At 41.3% G+C, this 27,013-nt stretch overlaps 1 protein-coding gene across 2 annotated transcripts in view; it reads left to right on the forward strand.

Annotated features, from left to right (window-relative positions):
- The first annotated feature begins 9,996 nt into the window (after nt 1–9,996).
- LOC128741835 (probable serine/threonine-protein kinase DDB_G0267686) overlaps nt 9,997–27,013 on the forward strand; it is a 282,954-nt gene continuing 265,937 nt past the window's right edge. For both annotated transcript variants that reach the window (XM_053837920.1, XM_053837921.1), the window contains exon 1: nt 9,997–11,617. The gene's annotated coding sequence lies outside the window, so the exon portion shown is untranslated. The remainder of the gene's footprint in view (nt 11,618–27,013) is intronic.

Below are 27,013 nucleotides of genomic sequence, written 5' to 3' on the forward strand. Positions count from 1 at the left end.
TTTGTTCTGCCTCCCAGATCCTGAAAATGATTCGGTGAATTGTTTCGTACAGCTTCTTGTTCTCCGCTTTTGGAAGTTCAACCGGGATACCGTCCTTCCTAGCAGCCTTACTGTTTCACAGTACACTGATTGTTTGCCAAACGTACTTCTGTGTTGGTGGCTCCGAAGTTTAGCCTTTGCTCACAATTCTTATCCTCTTCCTGTTGATCTCCACGTTTACTTCCCTATTCAACGACCTCTGGAAGCATTCCACCTGGTTGCTACCGCCATTTTGCTAGTAAGCAGGTTGCCGGCACTATCATCTCATACCATATGGCATATGGCATGGCAAAATTCCTGCACCTCACCGTTTTGTAGAAACTCCGTGTGTCGTTACTGGCGAATCTCTCCTCTGCGTCGGCGAGCAAGTGCTCCTCATACTTGCGTTTTTAAGACAGTAGGTTCTTTTTGCCGCAACTCTTGTCTCTCTATACCTTTCTCTGTTCTGACGTGTAGTTGCAGTGAACATGCCACTCCTGGCCCTTTTTTTGTAACGCAGGTTTGAGAAAATCTTCTAAAGGCAACACCTAAAAGGTGAAAACTTGTGACTACCTACTAAAAATTTTCCTGTTTTACTTTCTCTCTACCTCTCCCGGATTCACCGTTCGGTATTACTTCGGGAGGAAGGACGTGTCTAAGCACTCCGCTGTCGTTTGTCGTTACACGTGTAGGTTCAAGCAACACCACCTGTCATGCCCCAACTACTGCACCCGTCACCTAGGTCCTGTACTGTCTAGCTGCCTACTCTGTCCTTTAGCTGACCCTTGCTAAGCTTTATCAGCCCTGTCGTTGTTCCCGCTTTAGCGATTCCAATGACCGCAATCATCTCTCGCTGAGTGGCATCGAAACGCGGACAGTGAAACATCACTTGCTCAGATGTTTCCTACCGTACTCATAGGGCAGAAGGGGGAACCTAACGTCTCACACCTGTATACATACTTTTTGAAATACCCATGGATTGACAAAAATTGCGTGAAGTAAAGGTTTACCCTCTTGTGCTGATCCAAGATGAGATATTGTGGATTAGCCTATGGGACCATCTGGTGTACTAGGCATTATCCCATTCCCTCCGCCATCTGCTTATAGAGTCCGACCTAACTCTATCTCGAATACCTCTGACGTTTCTCTGCCTATAACACTCGACGTCCTCGCCTAGGAGTATGTATATGCTGAGTATATTCGGAATAACACCTATCGCTTCTAGCGATATGGTGCGATACCCGCACGAAACTCGCAGCGCCATCAGTCTGAGCACAGTCTGATTGCGCTTACTACCCAGCGCCAAGACCTAAGCCAGTACACTGTACCTTCCCAAGGAACCAAAAGTTCGGATTTCACTTAAGGAACGAACTCGGAAGTTCATATTTGGTTCAAATTTAGTTCCGCACTTGCTGACCAACATGATACTACATTTCCATACCGAACTTGATTTCTAATAAAGTACCGTTAATATTTATAGCAACTTGAAAGTTCATCATGCGACTAAAAACTTCAACGCGCGACCTAAAAGTTCAAAATGCGACTTGAAAGTTCAATCTGCGACTTGAAAGTTTAACATGCGATTTGAAAGTTTGACATTGAAGCGAAACTTCGACGCAGACACTGAAACGGCGTTTTGATTGAATAATGAAATTTATACTCCTGTATTAAAACAAAAAATGGATTTTTCTAAAACAATAAAAAAAAATGGTTTGTTCTATGCCTGCAGTAAAGCGAGCGGTGGTTGATTTGGTATGGGTTGTGGCTGCAACGGTGCAGCGGTTAAGGCCAAGGTAAAGACAGACCTATACTATCCAGAACCAGCATGTTTTGAAAGCTCACAGGATTCTGGTTAACCTTGTTCTTACGTTGGCTGTTGGCTGGCCGCGCATCTGATGAGGACTCACCAGAGAGTTCCTCACATAAGCCCATCACCTCATCGTAGGACCGGATGCCATTCCGCTTGATCGTACATTTATATTTTAGCCATGCTTTTTTGGGGATGATGTTGGCATCCCGAAGCATTTTTTTCGCATCTTGAACTCGCTGTGAATTGGGCCACAGCATAATGTTTCCGGATTTGGAGCTTCGGATCCATTTTTCTGGCACCGCCGAAAGCTCATTGTGGCCCTTTGCATTTATAGTCTCGTCTACGGCAAACGGCATATCTGTAATTAATGAAGCTGTAATTAATTTGGCGTCAGTCAATATTGTTTGCATTGTATATAATTACTAACCCGGATTTTGCGAAAAATGTTCATCCGCTTCGCAGGAAACCTGCCCTCAAAAGCTGAAAGTCATCGTGGAAGGGCTTTTTCCGCAACACGATTCAGTTTGGTGGCCTCCGACCCCGTACGGTCAATCGAATGGTGTCCTCATTCCGGTCACGAATGAGGAACTCATCGTAATTGCCAGGGGTTTAAAAACGAAGAAAGCGCCCGGTCCTGACGGGATTCCGAACGAGGCACTCAAAGTGGCGATCCAAGCATCTCCCGATATGTTTAGAGAGACGCTTCAGAATTGCCTAGAGGTATGCGAATTTCCAGACAAATGGAAGTCCAAAGATTGGTACTGCTGCCAAAGCCAGGGAAACCGCCTGGTGATCCCTCGTCGTACAGGCCGATTTGCCTATTGGACACGTTAGGCAAATTGCTAGAGGGGGTAATCCTAAATCCGGATGGTGGAAAGTGATGTCGGACTGGCAAGCTCGCAGTTTAGCTTCCGTAAGGGGAAGTCCACTGTAGACGCCACAAAGTTCGTAATGGAGAGGGCCGTGAAGCCTATGAAACGGAAAAGACGAGGCGACAGGTACTGTGCCATAGTCACAATCGATGTCAAAAACGCCTTGGAAGCGTTAGCGCTGCATAGGGTGAGGGTACCGGACCATCTATGCAGGTCGCTTAAAAGTTACTTCGAGAACCGGACGCTAGTGTACGTCACGGCGGATGGGGCGATGAAGTACAAAGTGATAGCGGGTGTTCCACAGGGCTCGATTTTCGGCCCCACGCTCTGGAATGCCATGTACGATGGGGTGCTGAGGCTCGAACTACCCACTGGGGTCGAGATCACTGGCTTCTCCGATGATATCGTCCTTACAGTGGTAGGTGAGTTTCTAGAGGAGGTGGAAATGCTGGCATCGGACGCCATAAGCATAATAGAGGGTTAGATGGCGGGCGTCAATCTATGATTGGCCCACCACAAGACGGAAGCGTTGATGATCAGCAACCATAAGTCGGCCTTAGAGGCCAAATAATCGTTGGAGGACAGGTGATTGTCTCCAAACGAAGTGTGAAGTACCTGGGTGTTATGGCAGACAACAGGCTGAACTTCACCAGCCATGTGGATTATGCTTGTGGTAAAGCGTCAACGGCGGTTACTGCGCTATCCAAGATCATGCCGAACGGCTACGGTCCTAGCAGCAGTAAGAGACGTCTGATGGCCAGCGTTGCCATGTCGGTGCTACGGTATGGTGCACCGGCATGGGCCCCGCCTTTGGAGAGTAAGCGCAATCAGGCATGTTTGAACAAGGTGTTCAGGCTGTTGGCACTGCGCGTTGCGTGCGGCTACCGAACCATATCGTTGGATGCGATTGGGGCTATTGCAGCCATGATTCCCATATGCAAACTTCTAGGTGAGGACATCGAGTGCCATAGGCAGAGGAACGTCAGGGGCGCTAGGGACAGAGTTAGGCTGGACTCTATTAGGCGTTGGCAGGGCAAAATTCCCGAAAGTATCGATAATTGAATATCAATATCAAATCCGCCGCTTTATCGATACCGTCGATATATCGCTCGTGAAGCATCGATATTAGATTTATCGATACTATTTAAGGCGGCATTCTGGGATTAGGAAATGCTACTCAAAAAAAGGGATTCATAAAAATTAATCAATAAAAAACATGTTGAGCAAAGAGAGGGCCCCCAAAACACGCACGCAACACATCACTCGCTCCAGAACAACTCTATTTCGGACACGTCGCTTTGTACGGAAACCCGCACCACAGCTGTTCACGCCCGACTGAATCGTATGCTGCCCCGGAATCCACAAAAATATGATGGGTTGTACTCCCGACACATCTAGATGACATGCCGAAGAGTAAAAATTTGATCCGTATTAGCACGGGCCTTCAAAAGCCAACCTGGTACTACCCTACGAACTCTCCAGCCACCGGGGATAGATGACGTAACAAAATCTGTTGGTGACTTTGACCAGCGTTATGCTGCGGTAATTGCAGCAATCTATCCGATCCCCCTTTCTGTAGATGGGACAAACCACACCCTCAATCCACTCATCCGGCAGCTCTCTCCCAAACCCCTGAAACCATCCAGTGATGTGTCGTTGCTGGCGGTTCTTGGCCATTCCTGCAGAGTTCCGCCGGGAGTTGCTCCTTTCCAGTTCTAGCTCTGCTCGATCTCTGTCCCACCTTTGCCACTTTCACCGCTATTATGGCGCGTAAAAAACTGGAAAATCTTTATGCCTTCAACGCCCAATACTACTCTATGTGCTCTCTTGAATTGCTGAAAATCGCATATCGTACGCACTTACTGTTCAATAAGCGTTAAACACGTAAGTGACATTGTTCAAGGTTTTGCATAAGAGTCAATTCCAAGGGGTCGGACACTCAGCACATTGCACAGCACGGTTGCCAGATCGATAAGATTATAACGAATTTAACAAATCTTGCAGTTCGGCACTTGTACCGAAATCGACACAGTTCGGCTCGTTTCAAGTCGTCTAACATAAAAACGGCTGTGTCGAGGTCATTTCTAATAAAGTAAATTTGAGAATTAAGCTTAGAAGCTACCCGAAAAGAAAACAGTGCGAGAAAAAATCCTAAAAATTTTGTTTTTTTGAGCATTTCCTGACCTAGTTTTAGTCTATATTTTTTCAGCTGCATATCCCGCTTTATCAGAACAGTATCGGGATGAAATTATCGATTTAGCATAATATCGACGTCGTAAGTATCGATGAAATATATCGAAATATCGGCCTTCGAGTATCGATATCGCGGGTATCGATACGGTATCGCCCAATCCTAAGGCGGAATGGGATCGCACCGATCATGGTAGGTGGACCATAGGCTGATCCAGAACATATCGGCCTGAATCGGTAGAGGACATGGTAAGGTAAACTTTTTCCTTACCCAGTTTCTGTCGGGACATGGATGCTTTAAGAAGTATCTACATACGCGTGGGCTCACCCTTTTGCCGCGTTTGCACGGTAGCCGAGGAAACGGCGGAGCATGTGATGTTTCGCTGCCCGCGTTTCACGACCACTCGGCGGGTGATGCTTGCGGTCGTTGGGGAAGACACCAACGCCGACAACATCGTGCAGAGAATGTGCGCTGAGCAGCGCACATGGGGTGCCGTCAATAGGGCGGCAACGGAGGTGATAACGGAGTTGCAACGGCTAGAACGTTTGCAACGACAGGGCCTGACATAGCTTAGCTAGGGTGAGTAATGGGCTGATTGGGCAGCTCAGGCCCTAGGTGAAGGGTAGTGGCGGTATGAAGTGACAAGGGTGTTGTGTGAATCCACATACGCAACGGATAAGTCGGAGTGCTTCGGCACGTCCTCTCTCCCGAAGTAAAACCTAACGGTAGTTCCGGGAGGGGTTCAGGAATGGGCAACAGGAGAGTTTTTAGTAGGTAGGCGCATGTTGGCACCATGTGAATCCTATTCGGCACCGTGAAGGTGCTGTCTATGAAGATTTTCTCCCTGCAAAGAATATAAAAAGGGTAGCTTTGGTCAACCGCGTCAAGTTTTCCGGAAAACCGTACTCGTGCATCATCTACCATAGCAGCTTGTGGTCGACTGTATCGTATGCTGCCTTGAAATCCAAAAAAATATGATGCGTGGGCACGTTGTACTCCCGACATTTCTGGATGTTTGTCGGAGACTAAAAATTTGATCCATTGTAGCATGGACCTTCCGTAAAGCCCGCCTGATACTCTCCTTCGGTTTCTCTTGTTATTGTGGATAGACGACGTAATAAAATCTGGGAGAACACCATACAGTGTTGATCTGAGTAATTACGGTATGATATCGCAACAGCTCAAATACTGGTCGTGGTTCATGCAGAAAAAACCTATGGTCGTTGTCGTTGGTGGTAGAATGAAAATTTTCTCTATCAGCAATGGGAAGAAAGAACTCTTCACGCCCTAGCTGTGAGTTTGTGTCCCTAGTGACGGCGTTTATCACTTGTGCTCGGCAATCTGGTTTTCTTTCTTTATAAATTCATAACTTTTGAATTACTGAAGCGACGATTAATGTTTTTGGTATCAAATAAAACGAATTTTATTGTACCAATAGTTGCGCTAATGTTCCCTTAATTAAGTTTGGTGTTCCTTTAAGAGTGTTATTCCGTGTACATTGCTAGGTTGCTAAATGAAAAAACTTGTAGCGCAACTATAGAAATGAGCGCCTATAGTTGTGCGCTCCAACTGCGCCTATAGTTGTGTTAGATTTTAGAAAATCGGCATTTTAGCAAATACTACTTTAATTTTAAAAGGTGTAGTCTAACTACCAATACTCATAAGAACTTGTTTTATATAATGAACATAATTGTTTTATTTAAAATGCTACGGTGACGAAAACATGCATTAATAATGAATAGTGACGCAACTATTGGTACTACCACAACTATTGGATCAACTACCCTATAACGGGTGCCAACTAAAATTTTGGAATTTTTTCGAGGCCCTTATGCTCAACGAACGAGCTCAGAGAGAAATGAGAGTATGTATGTGTTAGCTCTCTCTCCTCTTTCTGTTAGTATTTTTTGTTTTGTTAATGCTTGCCCAGTTTTGCTAAAAATGGCGTCGAAACAAGAAGCATTTCGGGAGCGCGTTGTACACTTCTACGAACTGCAACAGAAATCTCGGCAAAAAGTATACGGTACGACATTTGAAAAGCAAATATGTTGCGGCTTCGACTGTTTGCCATATCCTAAGATGCCCAACAACTATTCGCAAGCAAGGTAGTGGAAGACCAGCCAAAATTATGGACGCAGAAGGACATCGTTCGCTTTCTCGTTTCTTCAACAACAAGCCCTCTGGTTTGGCTATCAATTAAGATGTACCAGACGAATGTTTGAAGAAAATTTTGATCCCGTTTCTACAAAAACATCATGCAGATGGACATTTCGTGTTTTGGCCGGATAGAGCATCATCGCATTACGCCAAAAAAAACACAATCGTTCCTGAATACCCATTCGATCCCATTTTTCCCCAAAAATCACGACCTGTAAAATCTGTCTCAGTGCGCCCAATCGAAGATTTCTTCGGGATTTTGTGTTCCTTGGTGTACAAAAATAATTGGAGAGCCACGAATTGCAAACAGTTAATTGGTAGAATCAAGATGTGCATTCGCAAAGTTGACATGACGGCCGTACAACGCTCTTGTTTCGACGTCAAACGAAAGTTTCGCTGAACAGCCAATTACGGACCGTTTTCAAATGTACACTAATTTTTTTTCAACAATATATGTTTTATTTTGGTAAATCAGATCTTCTTCATGTATCTTTGTCTTTTTTTGGCAGCTTGAGAAAAAAATTCCAAAATTTTAGTTGCCACCCGTTATTAAAAATAATTATGTTTTTATGTTTTCTTAATGTGCAGTCTAAAGAGACTCCCTTTTCTAATATTTTTTGGAAAGCCTAGAATTCTTTACACAACACGTCAAATATTACAAAATGTACCATTTTTGGTTTTTGCTAAATTTTTTAAAGAAATAAAATTGCTGCGAGATGCATGGTAACGGAGACGCATGGTGTTTTGTTTTTACCGGCAGTGGAACGGATATTTCTAGCAAAGAAATAGTCATGTTTGGACCAACGGTTGTAAAAACTACTGTGAATAAAAATAAAAAAGAAAAAGTTGGCTATTTATGGTACGTTTTTATCAAGAATTTCTCTCTTATTGTAGGTAAACATGAAACACCTTTTTTTCCTAAAAAAATTGTATCCCAAAAACTAAAAATTATGGAGTTACGAATACAATATGTAAAAAAAATAAATTTATTTTATTTTAATTTAGACAAAAATGAAATCTTTGAAATTGACGTTATGAAATCTATAAAAACAGACAAAATGTCAACGTTTGTTAAAGTTTAAGAAAAGGGACGTCACTTTTTATTAGCTCTGTGTTATGAAAATATCTATTGTTATGATAGGCCGAATTATATACTGATATATGATACTGTAAAATTTAAACCCAAAACAATTTTCGCGATTTTATAATTCGATTCAATGACGTCAGGGTGGGTTGTTTCGCTTGATCCCGACCGACAATCCAAAATAAAATGCTCGCCATAATCGTTCGTTCGTTCGTTCGTTCGTTCACAGTTGGCTTACTAAAACTAATATTTGGCCCAAAAGTTCATGTTTGAAAATATTTGCTCGCCTCTTTTCCGCAAACCGCACCAAACCTAGAGTCTCTGCTGGTTTCAATTCTTGATCTTACGGGCGGTTGTCGCAATCGAAATGCCGCGCTGGCATGGGTCGACGGCGATGTGATGGCGACGACGGCGGGGACGGCTGGTGACGACGTCAACCGCTATCGCGTATGTCGTATGTGTATTTGGAGATCGGTGCTCCATCGCCGTAGAACGCGGTTGCTGAGAGTGCAGATAGTAGAACACGTCGGATTGAGAGTTGGTTGTTGGAAGAAGGAATGGAAGAGGAAGAGAGCAAAAGTCACAACAACCTGAACTGTGTAGGAAATTTCGCAAGAAGTGGAAAAGGTAGAGACGAAGTAAACAGAAGAATGTATGAATTTTTCCTTCCTTCCTGCCTTTTATTCTATACCCTTTCATTTGCGCACACCCCACAGAGAAGCGGTGTTTGGGTGTTCATGTAAATTTGCAGAATGAAGTGGCTCCTGTACAACCTAACATCATCACTTGATCATGTAAGAGGCATCGTTGAGCTGATCAGCGTCAATGGCGACCGATGAAATTATGCATTCTCGCGATCACCCTTTTAGAAAGACCTATCTGCAAGAGTAAACAAACCGAGTGAGAGTTGTTTTCTGCGGGGTCAGTATAGGGACAGTAACTCTCAATTGGTTTGTTTACATTCACAGAAACGACCATTTGAAGAAGTATTCGACCATGGTGACTTGCATATACGGAACATCGCATGCCTAATATTATGTTGTGATCTGAATAGTGTAGCGTATAATTTGCAAGTGAGCTGTTGATCAAAAGTCGAAGTGAAGGTCCTACGAGTGCCAGCCGGCGTTGATTCTTGCGGTCACGATCTTTCAGTGGATCAGTTGACATTTGACGGTGGAAATCAATCGTGCGCCTCCTCTCTTGCTCGTTCATTCCGCGTCTCTTGATTCTCGAATGGAAGTTTCTCTCCGGAGAGTGAGCGCAAGTGGGTGGTAAAGTAGGAGACGATATTTTTCATCTTTCTCTAGATGAGGCGATCATCGATACGGTGTTCTTTTCGGTGTCGGTATTGGTTAAAGGGGGTTCACAACCTACTGATAGCAGTCGCATAACATCACTAGCTCGGATCGCCATTAGTTCATGGGGTTCGCACCAGTGCAAAGGCCAGCCTGCGGTTGGCTACTTGTAGCTGTAGGAGCGGGATAGACTGAATCGGGAATTGGAACTTGCGACGAGCAAATAATAAATAAACACGAAAACGTGACGTGCCAGTGTGTGCGCATGTTTGTTTGCGGGAACTAAATTCTGTGCTTTATTGGGCGCGTGTTGGCTTCTTTAAAATGTCATCTGTTGAATTATTATTTTCGAAATGTTAAATTAGACAATCATCTTGTTTATTCGATATTCGATACGCTTTCGTTTTTGAGTAATTCTCATCTATAAATCACAATTTTGAAGAGATTCATTCTAAACATAGAGAGATAGAGGAAGTGAAAAGAATTTGCCATTTCTTTCTACCTAAGCATTCATTATTCAGAATGCACTTTTCTGTCTTAATTTATTTCCTTTCATCCGTAGACAGAGGAACCAAGCGATGTGTAGCAATTCGATGGAACCAGTAGATGAATTAATCTAAGTGTTCTAAGTTTGCGCCGGATTGCCACGCTGCTGTGATACCTTGCGGTACGCGGTCGCGACCTGGCCCCGGTGGTGGAGTCACCATCACCATACCATTTACCATGTTACCAGTCATGGACTGGACTAAAGAGAAAAGGGAAGAGAGTGAGAACGATAGAGCAAATCGTGCGCTGGAATGGAAGTGCGCGTTACCAAAAGAGCGAGGACTATCCGCGGTTGATTGTATGGGAGAGGGCGATAAAGAATTTAATGAGAGCCGGAGTGCCTGTGCAGGTATAGATGGAGGACGGAAAAAACATTGTTGTTTTAGCATTTTCACCGAATCAAGTGAATCAGTCAGCTTTCGTAGTTGGTGGTGTGCGCTACAACGTTTCCGATATTTGCCGGGCGCAGCAGTAGCCGTGATGACAATTGCCGCCGGCAGCCGGTATCAGTCAGGTTTGACATTGCGCGCAAACAGCTGAGTTCTTGGATAGGAAGTGTGTCTCCCGTCGGACGTTGGTGATTAATCATTTTTGTTTTTGTTCCGTGAACTACGGGTGGATAAGCGAATGTGGGTGGTCAGCAGGCGTTCTGGAGCACCCACATAGAAACTCACAATCAGACTTCGTGCTGGTGATGGATTATGGCTCTCGGTGGCACTCGAGTCGATATAGTAGTGAAGAAGACTGCGCTGTGACCTTTTCGTGAATCACACGTGTTCTGTGCGCGCCAGAGAAGGAACCAAGAAGGCGGAGCGAGTGAGTGTGTGCGCACGCCGGAGAGTGAAGTGACGACGCTGCGCGGCGGTGTTATATTTACGAGTTGAAATATTTATAATGACAATTATTACTGCCCGTAACGAATATGGATTAAGTTGTGTTCTGCCCGACAAGTTCAGAATCCACAGCGGTGGAGTGTTTGTGTATTTGAAACGTACATAGGAAGGAGGAAAACAGCTTCGAATGAAGAAGAAAACAAATAGTGAACAACTGAGCGAGTTTTGTGAATGTTTGTGCCAGTGTGCCTATTTACTCGCGAGCTGTGTCGTGGAAGAGTAAAAAAAACAGCACTGTGACATTTTGACTTAAGTCACTTGAAATGTCAAACCATTTATAAGTTTAAATGTTACATCGTTTGGCTTTCGTTGAATTAGCTGTGTGGCCTACTGCGACGGCTAGCAGTGTGTTGTGTGTGGTGTTGTGTTGTGTTCTGTAGCAGGCCAGACAACAGTGATGATGGTGATGATGATGGCACTTCAAGTGTCAGGTACTTTGAGGTAATGAGAACAGTGCCCTACCGGAGGAGACGCGACGTTTGAGGTTGAAATTAATATCTGCAGATCTGTCTGTGACTCTGTGCTGACGATGAATGATCAACCGGTACAGGTACGGAAAGTGCCGCACCAGTAGTGACACATCCGGCGATGAATGGCAGTGCTAAATAGCAACACAGAATCAGCGATCATTGCGAACAAATTCTGGCGATTCAGTGATAAAAGTTGAAGTTACTTTTTAAGTTTCTAGTTTGCGTCGCTAGTGCAGTTGGAAATCTTTAGTGTACGGATTGAGATAAACCGATCTTTAAAGGTGAGATTACAGCTTGGAGGTAGTTATTTAGAAAATAATGAAAACTAAATTAGATTATTATTGATTAATTGTTGTCTGAAGAAGTTTTCTCCTTTATTTCGAAAAGAAAAAAATGCATTTTTCCAAAATATGCTCTTTGATTTCCTGCAGAAAAAAAAATCTGCATTAGTTTTTGTATTACAATCTATTAATTATTTAGCTCTAAATGCTCTATATTCGACATAATATTTCACTGTTACTACTGCGCTCAAATTTAAAGGTATTCAGCACAAAAATGTAAAGGTACTCTAATTAGAACTGATACAGAACGAATATATTAGTTTTAAAGTGATTGATTGACTCTACGATGAAATCAGTTTTTCTGATTGCTCACAGCAAAATTTTTTTCATTTCTTGTTAGCAAAGAAGCTTGTGCAAATATCGTGTAGTATAAGGATTTTTTGCAATAAAGTTCTCTACAAAGAATTTAGTTCCCAAACTCATAATCAGACGCTGAAAAATTCATAATTTAAACTAAATGAATATTGGAATGAATATCCTTTGAACATAAACTATTCGTCGCCTTCACCGATAAGGTATTTTTCGGATCTAGCTTTTATCTAGCGGTTTAAAAGATACAATGTTTAATGTTGAATGTTGCCAGTTTAAAGCACATAAAGGTGCTGATAACAGCATCAGCATGAAAAAAGAATAGTTTAAAGTTGTTTTAGTTACTTCCAGAGATGTAAAAGGTTTTCCTTTGCACGTTTTTGGTTTCACTCTATACGATGCTCAGCGATACTACGGAGTGTGAATTTGTTGCAGAATTGAACTGTTCATCTAGATTCATGTTCATGAAGATGTCGTTTGGAGATGTTCGTTGAAAACATTTTTTTTATCCTCTAGTAAGAAGTGTATCATAATACCACAGAAAGCTTGTTAGCCAAATAGTCTTTAAATCTGGAAATTAAATAAAAAGAAAACTTATCCAATTTAATTCTACTATGTATATTTTATTCTTGACAGATACGTATTTCGCCTACGGCTTGCAGGCTTCCTCAGTGTCTGTTTTCGTAGTCAATAAATTCTTATCCAGCTTTAAAATTGAAATACCTCAGAATGTTTGATATAGGACTACGTCTTCGTTTACTATACTGGTTAGCGCACTCTCTGTGAAAACGAAAATGCAACCGTAACGTTTGAATGAAAGATTTCTAACATCAATAATTTTTCATCGATGCAAGAAATTCCATTGTCAATATGTCGTTGGATAGAAAATATGTCCACCAATTTTATTAAGTGGTGACTGTAACCATCATCAATAGTCAAAGCTGATAGAAAAGTTAAGTTTTACAATCTTGCTTCAGACGACGCTTTTATTCGCTTGCGATTTCGTTCATTTTGATTAAAAAAAATGTAACCAAGCCATCCCGTTTGGATTATTTATTTCTACCGAGCCTAGACTAAATTGATGTCCTGAAAGTAAACCATATCGAACAAGTGCACAACTGCCCGTTCTCCTCAATTAATTTTATTAATCAGTCACTAACATGTAATCGAAACTGAAGTCTCGTACGAAAACGTAGTACCGACGCCGGTTACGTCTGTGTGCTGCTCCTGGTGGAATGAGAAGGAATATTAGTCCAATACTTGTTGCTCCCAAAAATCAAGGAATCCTCTGAATCTCCTCAGGCATTTCGGGAACGGAATTGTTCTTAGTAAAAGGGGGAGCTAGACAGAGATTCATTTTAATGGATAATGTAATCCGTCGAAAGCTACGAGTGGTTTCGGTGTGGTTTGATTAAAACGCTTACGAAGTCTCTTAGCACCGACTAATTCGGATGTTCGATTATTTCATTGGAGTACATGACGACACCTCATCAGCCATATATACGTTTGCCATACGGCCGGTTGCCATACGTACGATTGCCATACAGACGAATGCCATAATGTACGTTTGCCATAATTCATATTTTTGGTATGGAGGCCCAGAACTACACTTTGACCAGTTCAAAGCTTAAAGGACCAGCCCGACCAAGTCGCAAGATGCCTAATTGATTCAGTTTAAAAAAGTGGCTTTGCCGCTTTTCATTTTATGAAGGGTATCTCGATACGAGGACTAGGGAAAACTAACTAGAGAACAGTAAACCTAGGAAAACGAATAGACCTAGACAGATGTGATTTCTGCGGGGGGCTGCCCACTAAGACAAAGCCTGTTGAACAAGGTTTCTCCATGTAACTCGGTTGAGGACTACCGATCTCCAATTCCTCGGACACCGAGTACTCTCCGCCAGATCTCGCTCCACCTGGTCTAGCCATCTTGCTCGCTGCGCTCCTGCTCGTCTTGTTCCTACCGGATTTGAGGCGGGCACCATCTTTGCAGGGTAGTTGTCCGGCATTCTTGCAACATGTCCTGCTCATCGTATCCGTCCAGCTTTAGCAGCTTTCTGGATACTGGGTTCGCCATAGAGCTGTGCGAGTTCATGGTTCAAATTCGTCATGCGAGTTCATGGACAAATTCGTCGACTACTTCAAACTCATCGCCGTCAATCAATATACTACTGCCCAAGCAGCATCGTTCGGTCTCGGTTCCACTGGCCAGCATGTACTTTGTTTAAGACGTATTTACCTTTCACCCAATCTTTTCTGCTTCGCGCTTTAGTCTGGTGTACTGTTCAGCCACCGCCACAGATGTTCTGCCGATAATATCCATGTCATCGGCAAAGCAGACGAATTGACTAGATTTGTTGAAGATCGTGCCCCGCGTGTTGATATCCGCTCGGTTCATAACACCTTGTAGCGCTATGTTGAACAGCAGGCATGAAAGACCATCACCTTGACGAAGCCCTCTGTGTGATTCGAATGAACTTGACAATCCACCCGAAATCCGAACACAGCACTGTGTACCATCCATCGTAGATTTAATCAGTTTGATGAGCTTCCTGGGGAAGTTGTTCTCGTCTATGATTTGCCATAGCTCTTTCCGGTCGATGGTTTCATATGCGGCTTTGAAGTCAACGAACAAATGATGCGTGGGAACTCTGTATTCACGGCCCTTTTGGAGGATTTGCCGCAGTGTGAATATTTGATCCGTTGTAGACCGACCTTCAACGTGGTTTTCACCCGGATGCGAATGAAACAGCTCCCAGATGCCAAGTCATGACCTTTTATCACGAACCCATCCCAAAAACCAATCTCGAATCTGCTACAAACCCTACCGCCAGCCAGAGCATGAAGAATTTAACCCATGGGTATGGTTGAAATCGGCCTTCTCTGAAGCTTATTCATGGTAGGGTCAAACACATGCATCGCATTTCGTTACCACCCGACCGCACAGCCCACGAGACCGGGATCTAGCCTTTTTGTATTGTTTGTGGTTTCCGTTGGGCTCCCCACTTGCTAGATAACATGTTACTTGCACTTGTAGACATTCCGAGACGGCTTCGTCGTACAGTACAGCGGTCAGTATTCAGTTTTTTTTTGTCAAAGCACAATCCTTGATGCTTGACTTTCCGAACGACCCTCAACCGCAGTTGACGATCAACAGTTCAACTCCACCGGCTGGTCTGCGCCTTGCGGACAGCCGTGAGAGTTTCCTTGCACCCCTCAATTACTCACACCACAGCTCTTTTAGGATAATCCGTCAGTTCCGCCAGCTCCCGAGCGGATGATGATGGATTCTGCAGGTGACCGCACATAATTACTTTCATTTCTCCTCCTGCATGATGAATATCTCGAAACCGCGGCTTGAACCAAGGTTTAGAAATACCTCTCTCGGAAATGGCAATGTACAGCGTTACTTTCTGTTTAAACTTGTATTTTATGTTCGGAGATGCAGTTAAACAATCCATGGAATAGTATCGACCGGTTCCGGGAATGTGCGTCTTCGAAAGAGGGAAGTAATTTTCGTCGTCCAAAACAAAGCATTTTCCGGAATAATTTGTGTTCAACCAGCGGCATTAAGGTGAAACGGTACTGAATCCAACATGGCTAGATATCCTATATCCTATATCCTCACAAGGACGCCATTTTTCGGCCATGTTGGGATTCAGTACCGTATCACTGTAAGATTTCAGCGTCAAAATGTGTCCCTCAGTATATTGCGGGTTTCTTGTCTTTTTTTGACACATTATTCCAACTTGAATTTTGCAGATGTACTGGTGGGAACAGATGAACTTTTTTGCGGCCGTTGGCTCACGGAATCCTAGGTTTTGAAAGCACGAGAAAGAGAACGAAGTTCTTCTGGGTCCATAATTTAGGCTGGTCTTCCACTACCTTGCTTGCATGCTTGTTGTTGGGATCTTAGGTTATGGTAAATAGTTGAAGCCGCAGCATTTTCGCTGTTAAAATGTTGTACCGTATACTTTTTGCCGAGATATTTGTGTAATACGTAGAAGTGTACAATGCGCTCGCGGAATGCTTCTTGTTTTGTTTAGAATAACAAAAGGGGTCAATCCCGGCGTAGTGGTTAGCATTCACGCCTCTCATGTCGAGGACCCGGGTTCAAATCCCAACCCCGCAGAAGTCATGAATGACCTAAGCTGTTAAAGTGACTATAATCAAAAAAAAGAATAACAAAACTTGGCAAGCATAAACAAAACAAGAAATACTGACAAAAAGAGGAGAGAAAGAGCTAACACATGTTCACTCTCATTTTTCCCTGAGCTCGTTTGTTGTGCATAAGGGTGTCGAAAAATTGCAAAATTTTAGTTGCCACCCGTTAAATTCTAACTAACAAGTAGGAGGAAGTCCTCTATCCACTATGAGATATCAGGCGGACAAAAATCAGAAAACTGACTTTCACTAATCCGCTTAATGAAATTTTCTATTCATAACAAATACTTCAATTAAGAAAAATCCAAAGTAGTAAGGCTCTATTCGATATTGTTTCTGAGATGGAGGCTGTCAAAGTTGAAAAATGACATGAGTCATACGCTTTTTGCTATTAAAACACGTTTAGTTTCAAATCAATTTTTGAACACTATTTTCAAAATTAAATCTTATGTGTTACTAGCTGACCCGACAAACTTCGTATTTCCAAAAATGAAACTGTGCTGTATATAAATCCTGGGGGCTACCCTCCGCAGTGGCCGGCGCTTCCGACGGCAGGTCGCTGACAACACTGGCGGCCTGTGACCGTCTCGCCCTGAATCATCTAGTGTTACTATTGATAGTTTTTGGTGGTTTTGTTATTGACTAATATTTTATGGAAAAGTGTAAAATTTCTCGAATTCGATTAATTTTTAAGTTACGCAAAAATTTCTGATTCATTTGTCTGAGAGTCCGCCCCCACGGCCATAGCGGGGAGGGATCTCAAACCATCATAAAATAAATTCATGCTTCTAAAATCCCCCACTGCCAAATTTGATTCCATTTGCTTGATTAGTTCTAGAGTTATGAGGAAATTTGTATTTCATTTGTATGGAAGCCCCCTCCCCCTCTTAGTGGGGGAGGGGTCTCTAACCATCATAAGAACACTCCCTGCCCCAAAAACCCCTACATGCAAATTTTCACGTCGATCGGTTCAGTAGTTTTCGATTCTATAAGGAACATAAGGACAGACTGAAATCCATTTTTATAGGTATAGATATCTTATATATAAAAATGGATTTCTGTCTGTCTGTCGGGTTCTTCCTTATAGAATCGAAAACTACTAAACCAATTTTTTTATGATGGTTTGAGACCCCTCACCCCTGTGGTAGTGGGATAAGGACAGCCCCCCGTAGAGATCACCTCTATCTGGGTTTATTTATTTTCCTAGATCTACTGACTTCTATTACTTTCCTTCAGTTGGGTCACCCCTGCGAAATGGTACTTTCTACGAAAAGATTTTCCGTGAAATAGTACATCCCGCGTAAGGTTTTTCGCGAAATGGTATTCTGCGAAACTCTATATGCCGCGTCATGGTCAACCGAGAATTGGTGTTCCGCAAAATGGTATTCGGCGAAATGGTTTGTAATGAAGGCGAATATTTAAATGCTATCCGCTTTATTTTATCAGGCTAAGCAATGGGGGGAGTTGTTTTCCATTTTACTGTGAGGAAAAATTGTATATTAAAATATCCATGAACTCCCCAGACCATTGCAAACCCCGAGATTGTGATAAAGGTCATCCGAGATTCAGGATTTATGTACAACACAGTTTAATTTGTCTCAATACGAAGTTTGTCGGGTCAGCTAGTATCATTATAAAGGTAATGAAATGAGCTTTCCGGAAAACAAATGGTTTAGACAGCTAGTTGAAAGATAATAATAATAATAAAAAGCCTGAAAAGAAGAAACACATGAAAAAATAAGAGAATTTTCCGCTTTGTTAGTCGAGAACTTTTTTCTCCAGATATCTACAGGTTAATTCCTCATTCTGGGTTAAATATTAGGTATACAGGGTTTATTTTTAATTCCCGTCGTAGTAAGGAAAGCCCCTCTTATTTTCATCATTTCTTAGGTGGATTTAATGAATACTCCAAAAGCTCTGCTGCTGATTTGACTCAAACACACCAACCTTCCGATCCGTGCCCTTTAAATTCACTAAAAAGCGATTAATAAAGCATTTGAATGAAATTACGCAACTGACTTTATAGCTCAAATTCGCCGTACCATTTTAAAATCCGTCCATTAAGATTTTTCATCGTCCGAACTAAAAATAACAATAATGTTTATGAGGCTAGCGTGCATGTATTTGTGTAGGACAGCATGACAAATGTTATTCTGGAAAATTTCTGTAGGTCATGCAAGTTTTCCCGGCTGCAGAATAACAACAATGCGTTGCGTGAGATGTTTTCATTTTATGAATGACGGAAATTAAAACGATTAGTTGACATTTTCTTCTTCGCCGCACGAAAAAACGTTGGAAATTTGACTGCTAAGAATTCTTTAATGAAAAAAAGCATTTAATAGATCTCAGCTCACTTTGGTTGATCGCGTGTGAGTGGCAACAAACTAAAATACTAGGGAATAACTAATTTTGCATTGTGTGTCATAAAAATCGCTGATATTTTTAATAATTTGTGTTGGATAGGACGGCAATAGTCAGTTACGACGAAGCAGCAACATGCTCTAAATAAAAGATGCAATATTTTCGAACGTTGGCTTGATAAAGTGGTTTTCCGAAACAGTTTAAATTTGACATAAAAATACAAGATTTTGAAGAAAAAACTTAATTTTTTGAAACTGTGTCGTGCCCTCTGTGGCCGGACACCAACCTGTCTGTGACCGGACAGTAAAGTAATCAGCGAAATATACTTACTTCATCTAGAACTGCTATATCCTTGATTCCTATGTAAAATGAAATTAGTTAAGCAATGTAAAAGGTAGAAAAAATCAGAAAAAAATTGCGGCAAAATATCAATTTCATGTCAACCTATCGATATGCTTGTAAATGGAGCACTTTCAACAAAACATTTATGTGAATAGAACTTTATTCAATTTTTATGCAGCAAACCTGCCAGGACTGGAGTTACAAGGTCTGTGCTGGAGTTCTAAATTGTTCTAGAATCTTTTTCTTCTATTGATGCTGGTTTGAAAAGATCAGTTTGTCATATCCGAGCATAGAGGACAGCTTTTGATTTGAGCTAATTTGTACACAAAATACTATCTAGGGTAAGGAACGAGTTAAGCAGTGTTACCTATTTTAATCAGTTGAACATAAATGATCCGAAAATGCACTTTTTTATTCATATTTTCAAAATCTTTTGATAGGATCATCTTCACAAATCACTTAACCATACATTTGATTCACACAAACACAATTTACTGAGTTTCCGACAAGAAATATGATGAATTAAAAATTGTTGTCCAAAAACGTACATTTTTCAGCTGCTCTTCAGCAATCGCCACCTCGTTACTAACGAATTCATCAAATTTTCAGCACTGATTACAACCACTCTGAAAGTCAAGCACTCAATTGTCACATACCATATTATTCACTCTCTTTTTTTCTATTATCTAAGGCTTTGTCACTAGCCAAAAGTTTTATTATTTTCTAACAAAACTGAAAACAAATTCTGAATTGACGGAACCTGTTCACCACTAGCAGCAGCTGCAGCACAACTGATGAACTATCGTGTTGCCAAGACACTGTTTCGGTTCTGAAAATAAGAATTTTAAGTTTCAAATTAACTGAAACCTCCTATGGTGAAAACGTGGTTCAATACTTTCAAGAGAAATGTATGTTCATAATTAATTTTTCTTTATTAAAAACAACACAAAAGACAGCTTTTTCAATAATTTTCGAAGATTTTCTCAGTGATTTAATAAAGCAACGATGTGTTTCAATGTTATTTGCTTTGACAACACTGTTCTGAGTCGGATCGTTTGTACTGCTATATGTTTACCTCTTTTGTTCTCCCACCATCCTTATGAACAGCGAGTGAGACGTCAAACTCGCAGTTTCCCATAAGAACACCAGAGAATAAAAGAGACGACGAATACCGTTTGCCGAACGGTGCGGTGAGTGTATGCCCCGATAAACAATTTAGACAGATGGCATTTTACGCATCTATGCCGATACGCTATGCCGATTACGCATCAGATGCCGATTAGTAGGTCGCGGATAGGAACGCGAATTTACTGAATAGGGGGAAAAGTTCGAGGGATTTTTTAGAGGACGTAACAAAATTCAGATTTCAGGATTGCTTAAAAAAGCACCTTGCGGGTGAAAATGGGTTCGGTCTGTTCAAAATTAGTTCCGCCGCTCCAACTTTTAAAGCGAAAAATCAAAAGTTTAGCTCAACAATAGTGTCTTCCAATGGTAACAGCTTGAAGAACTAAAGATAGCAAGAAGATTGGTATGCTGATATCCCCCACTTAGTCAACCCATCACTTGTAATAAGGTAAAACAATCAGTGACCCGCTTAGACTGCTTAAAACTAGTTCTTTACCCTACTTTCTACTTTCAAAATTAACCTTGCAGAGCAAATTTTGTTGCTTTGTATTTTTTTGCTTATAATATTGTTTCTCTATACAGTAAAGTGAAATTAGAGGTAATAAAGCCGGTATTTTTTGAGTTTTACCTTAAAAACCTAAAGCGTCTAGGCGTAGAGGACTTCCCCCTATTTTTTAACAAAACGTCCTTTGCATTTTGTTATAAACTTAGCTAGATTAGTAACAAATTCTTCACTAGGTATATCACAAATATGTATATCAAATCAAGTTATATCTAGTTTATATCAAGATAGAAACAAACATTCTGTTCTGTTCTGTAACGAAAATGTAACAAAGCGTGTTAAAAATCTCAAAACGAGATTATATCTTTGTAAACAATCTTTTACAACTCTCAAGCCGAGGGCCGGGGTTCAAATCCCAACCCCACAGAAGTCACGAATGACCCAAGCTGTTAAAGTGACCATAATCTAACAAAAAAAATCTTTTACAAATCGTAATTTTTTTCAAGCTTAGGAGGATCATTAATGGTATAGGCTTTTTTGACTATTACAATGACAGTATCGGATGATTTTGGTTGGTATGAAATTTTCTCTATTTTTTACAGTAAAAAACTTAAACTGTGTCTCAAAAACTTTACCAATACGTCGAAACGGTGGAGTCACTGGTAGTTCTCATTTAAAAAAAATCACGTATTTTACGAAAACCATAAGCTCTGGTTAAAATTATGAATCGAATCCCACCCCGCAAGTCGATTTCGAATCAGAAAAATCTCCTTGTTTAATTGAAATGTGCATAGCATATTAAAGACTGTTCATCTTATAAAGTGGAGTGGATCCTCTTATAAAGTGGAGTGGATCATCTTATAAAGTGGAGTGGATGCTCATTTTGGAAATTTTATAATTTTTAATTTTAATTTTCGAAACACGGATTGCATCAGCGATCAGCATATCGATACACACGTATAAAGCCACAAATGGTGTACTGAAAGCTATTTTTGCGCAAATTGGCGAAAATCGTAGTGTTGGAAGTCAGCTATATTCGACGTTTGCAGGAACGTATTCTTTTGATGACTTATCGTGCTATATTTTAAGCCTTACGTTTTACCACAGCCTATTGCTTGAACATGGCCCATCCTCCTTTGCAACAACGGTTTTCCCACTTGCTTCGCAGCTAAGTCGCATCTTTGCGTGAACTCGTCGCTGCTGTTTGTAGTTCCACCCTTTTTTCTAGTTTTCCCTTCACTGACTGTCGACCAAACAAACCCCACCAAAAACTTTCCACTGAAGTGGAAGAGCATCAGTTGCGCGGCATCTTAGCTTTCCAGTATGAGATGATCTTTGGAAGGTTGTTCAAATGTATTTGACAAAATAGGAACGAATTGTTCTAGTTAACGTAAATAATAAATCTTCATTAGACTAAATGAAACATGTCATCTTTTGTGAACAGCAGAAATTGAGCAAACGGGTTTTCTCAAAATATAAAGCTAACACGAATAATCTTGACAAGTGAAAAAATGGAAAACTATTTAAGGAAACTCTTGAAGGATTATTTGTATCTAATATTGTTAATTTTGACGAAGCAAATATATTGGTTGATTCGGGCAAAACGTTTTGCGAACGTGATGATTTTTAGTAAATATGCTGGTCCCATTATGTTTTGAGGTTGTCCAGCTGCATCTCTACCAAAGAAAAATTGAAACCAGAATAAAGAACCGATAAATCAGGATGTTAAAATAGGTTCTCTACCCTATATAAAAACCGATATCTATGGATTCCGCTGGAACAAAATTGAGTTTTCTACATCATACAAAAGCATTTATTATGGTGTTCGATTATGGAACAGAAGTCATTTCTCACTAATTTTTTAGGCTAAGCTTGCACCAAATTTTAAACCAAACAAACGGTTGTTTCTATTATCATGTTTCTTTTGATATCAAACGATTGGATCTAACCCAGCACCACTTGGAAATATTGCGAAAAAGGCTTTATTTTCGAAAAGATCGATAAAATATCCTATGCAATGTTGGGCACAATTTTTTTTATTTTTATGGCTTGCCAAAAGCTAGCTCAACTTATAAATAGGGTATTGTCGTTATCGTCGGGCCACTGTTATGGTCGGGCCATCACGATTTTACAGTTTCAGTAACTCATGGTATCTATGATACAATCATTGTAAAACTTCTTACTGTGATATCTAACTTTTCACAATATTGTGAGTTTCAATCGTGTATTCAAAACACCCGTACTGAATTCAGTGACTAAATCTTCCAAAAAAAGTTTTCCACGCGCAATGAACTTTTCTTCAAGAAATGATTCATGAAATGCAATTATCGAGATAAATTTTGAAAATGTATGAAGTGTGTTGTGCTGCACACGAAGACTATAGAAAAATTCCTTCCAGTAAGGTGTTTGAGAAGGCTAAGGTGAAATACTAGAAAAGTGCTATTTGTACAGGTCGGGCCACTTGAGTAGTCATGGTTGGGCCACCATATTTTTCAGCGCAGAAGCGCAATAATCGCTAGCGAGTGTCAGTCACGTAAAATGTGATGAAATAAGCAAAATTAATACCATAAAAACCTAGATTTTTGTTGTTTTTTCATTGTAGTTGTACACTTCGGAAACGGCGATTGTAGCAATATTGATTTTACAAGATCGCCAGAATTTCGCAAAAATGCAATTAAAAATAGGGTCTGTGAGCCGTTGTTCACGGAATTCGTTCTTTTAATGTCTCTATATAGAATTTTAATACGTATGTCTTAGATTTTCAGCGGTGGCCCAAGCTGTACAACATGGCCCGACTAGGGTAGACGCACCAGTAGTAGTGGTAGTACCAGTAGTGGCGGAAACTTGAATTATTCCATTAGTTTGGCAGATTTTGGTACAAGTTTGATAAGTATCGAACTACCAGTGACAGGATTATTTGATAAGTATCAAACTTGTACCAAAATCTGCAAAAACAATGGAATAATTCGAGTTTCCACCACTACTGGTACTACCACCACTAATGGTGCGTCTATGACAACATTTTTTGTCTTCATGTAAATGCCTATAACTTTTTTATTTTTCAAGCAATCAGTTCAAAACTTTCCAGAAATATACCTTATTCTTAGACCTTTGTAACAATGTATTTAGTTTTCCAAAATTCCTTATGAAATGAAAGTTATGGGCGAATTCCAAAACGTGGCCCAACCACGACGACACTCCCCTACCTACTAGATTTTAAAATACTTTCCAGTTTTTAGTTTGTCTGACGACATGGATTTAACCTAAACAGTTGTTTGCGGTAGATAACGTTCAACACCTGATGAAGGAACAGAAATGAATGAACCACAATGGTCTGTGTGTTTCAGTACAATTTTTTTTATCAGCCTGATACAGATCTGACGATGACGAAGAATACGTTATGGAATTTTTGTTTATCGGCTAGCATCCTTTTCATTCGGGTTCATTTTCCATTTGTGAAATCGTACGATGGTTATACGCAGCTGATACTTTCCGTTAATAATATTTTCATTTTGATTTTGATAATTTAACTTTTGATCATAATATTTAGAAAAGTAAAACAGCTACTAAATGTTTTATACGAGATTTGTTTGTCATTGCGAAAAAATCAATTTTCAATATAATTTATTTCAAATAAAATTGACTGTTCCCTAAATAAATTTATCACAGCTGAGATTATCCGTTCGATTGAACACGGGTACCACAATGGGTAGCACGATTCGTCCGAAAGCACACATGGCATTCCGGCACCCGTATGCCTCTATCGTTGTATTTTTGTAACCCACACAAACCGAGCCTGCGATTCAACCCGTTTCACCTCTGCGCCCTATCAGGTGACATTAGAGTGCAAATAATAATTGTAACAATACAGTTGTCCGGTTTTTCTTCACGCTCACTCATATTACCGATGTTCATTGCCTATCTGACCGATCCGGTTCGAAGCAGCACACGAGCAGAACCGGCAGATTACCTGTACGTACACAATAACTCAGAATGTAGACAAGGAACAAAAAAAAAAAAAAGAAAAACAAAACGACATCTGCGCTTCGGTGACAGGGGGTTGGCTCGGCAGGAAGCGGTGCGAGATATCACGGAGTAGAGCAATCCGGTCAGCCGTTTTGAGCGCTAGTAGAACCCATCATCCATAGGTACCATCGTTGCAGCCAATGCGCAGTTTGCCGCAAGTCTTTGTCAGTTCCGAGAATCTTCGAGTCACCGACCAGCCACCAAATCGCGCCGCGCAGGCCACGACGGGTTCAATTTTGTTGACTCATGAACTTTGTGCTGTTTCCTCTCTTTCATACAGGATGGATGGTGCGGTGTGTACATATGTGCCTGGCTCTCGAAGTCTCCGCTGCCATATTATAACAATAATAACAACAACAACAACACTGACTGATGAGAGACCTGTGTCTTGAGAGGTTCTGCTGCCGCTTTCCCGGTCACATACATCCGGTCAGCAGCGGTGTCAATTCACTGCATGCCGTAGTCCGCTCATGCGGCACACACCCATTCTTCGACCCGCAGTTCTACAACTCCCTGCCGGCCTTCCTACCCACCGTCCATCCAACACAACGTTTGGAAGGCGAACGTTTTTCGTCAGAAATTAATTTTTGTATTTACCGCGCGAGTCGGTGTAATTGAACTCTACCGATGTGCGATGGCTGAATCTTCTATCGAACGCACTACACCACATGCACTCCGACAGGCCGACAGGCAGACAGCCAGCCAAACAGGCACATACACTTGCTAGTCCCGTCCAGTCCGCGGTGTGTCGCGGGGATCGAAAATATCGCGTATTTTTTTCATTTATTGTGTACTAGCTGACCCGACAAACTTCGTATTGCCACAAATTAACCTGTGTTGTACATAAATCATGAATCTCGGATGATCTTTGTCACTATCTCGAGTTTTGCAAGCCCCCCAGTGGGCGGCGCTTCCGACGGCGGGTCACCGGCAACACTCGCGACCGGCTCGTCCTGAATGATCTAGTGTTACTATAGATAGTTTTTGTGGTCTTGTTATTGATTAATGTTTTATGGAAGAGTCTCGAATTTCTCGAGTTGGATTAGTTTTTGAGTTTCGCAAAAATTTCTGTTTTATTTGTATGAGAGTCCATATCTCCCTACCACAGGGGTGAGAGGTCGGTCTCTAACTATCATAAAATAAATTCAAGACTGAAAAATCTCCTACATGCTAAATTTGGTTCCATTTGCTTGATTAGTACTCAAATTATAAGGAAATTTGTATTTCATTTGTATGGGAGCCCACCCTCTTAAAAGGGAAAGGGGTCGTAATACACCACAGAAAAAAAATTCTGCCATCTAAAACTCTCACATGCCAAATTTGGTTCCATTTGCTTGATTAGTTCTAAAGTTATGAGCAAATTTGTATTTCGTTTGAATGGGAGCCCCCCCCCCCTCCTAAAAAGGTAAGAAGTCCTAATTCATAATGGGAAAAATGGTTGCCTCCAAAAACACCCACATGCCAAATATGGTTCCATTTGCTTGATTAGTTCTCGAATTATGAGGAAATTTGTATGGAAGCCCCCCCCTCTTAAAGGGGAGAGGAGTTACAATTTCCCTTATAAAGAGGGACCATAGAATAAATTCTTGTCACCGAAAACACCCACATGCCAAATTTGGTTCTATTTGCTTGATTAGTTCTCGAGTTATGAGGAAATTTGTATTTCATTTGTATAGGAGCCCCCCCTCCTAAAGTCGGGAGAGGTCCCAATTCATCATAGAAAAAAATTTTGTCTCCAAAAACACACACATGCCAAATTTGGTTCCATTTGCTTGATTAGTTCTCGAGTTATGAGGAAATTGGTATTTCATTTGTACAGGAGCCCCCCCTCTTAAAGTGAGGAGGGGTCCTAATTCAACATAGAAAATTTTCTTGCCCTCGAAAACTTTCACATGCCAAATTTGGTTCCATTTGCTTGATTAGTTCTCGAGTTATGAGGAAATTTGTATGGAAACCCCCCCTCTTAAAGGGGAGAGGAGTTATAATTCCCCTTATAAAGAGGGGAGGGGTCTCAAATTACCCTAGAATAAATTCTTGTCACCGAAAACACCCACATGCCAAATTTGGTTCTAATCAAGCAATAGTTCTCGAGTTATGCAGAAATTTGTGTTTCATTTGTATGGGAGCCCCCCCTCTTAGTGGGGGGAGGGGTCTCTAACCATCACTAAAACCTTCCCTGGCCCCAAAAACCTCTACATGCAAATTTTCACGCCGATTGGTTCAGTAGTTTTCGATTCTATAAGGAACAAAATACAGACAGACAGACAGACAGACAGACAGACAGACAGACAGACAGACAGACAGACAGACAGACAGACAGACAGACAGAAATCCTTCTTTATAGGTATAGATAATGGGATGTTGATAAATAAGGAATCGCGGCGATCGCGCAGCCAGCAATAGTACGCGTGCGAGTAGCGTCATCCAGCGGTGCTACCGAAGATGTGGCCAGCATTGACGACTTTTGACAGTTTTACTTGATGTGTCATTTTAATAGTCGGTTTGAG

This window comes from Sabethes cyaneus, chromosome 3 (assembly GCF_943734655.1).
Source record: "Sabethes cyaneus chromosome 3, idSabCyanKW18_F2, whole genome shotgun sequence".
Classification (NCBI taxonomy): Eukaryota; Metazoa; Arthropoda; class Insecta; order Diptera; family Culicidae; genus Sabethes; species Sabethes cyaneus.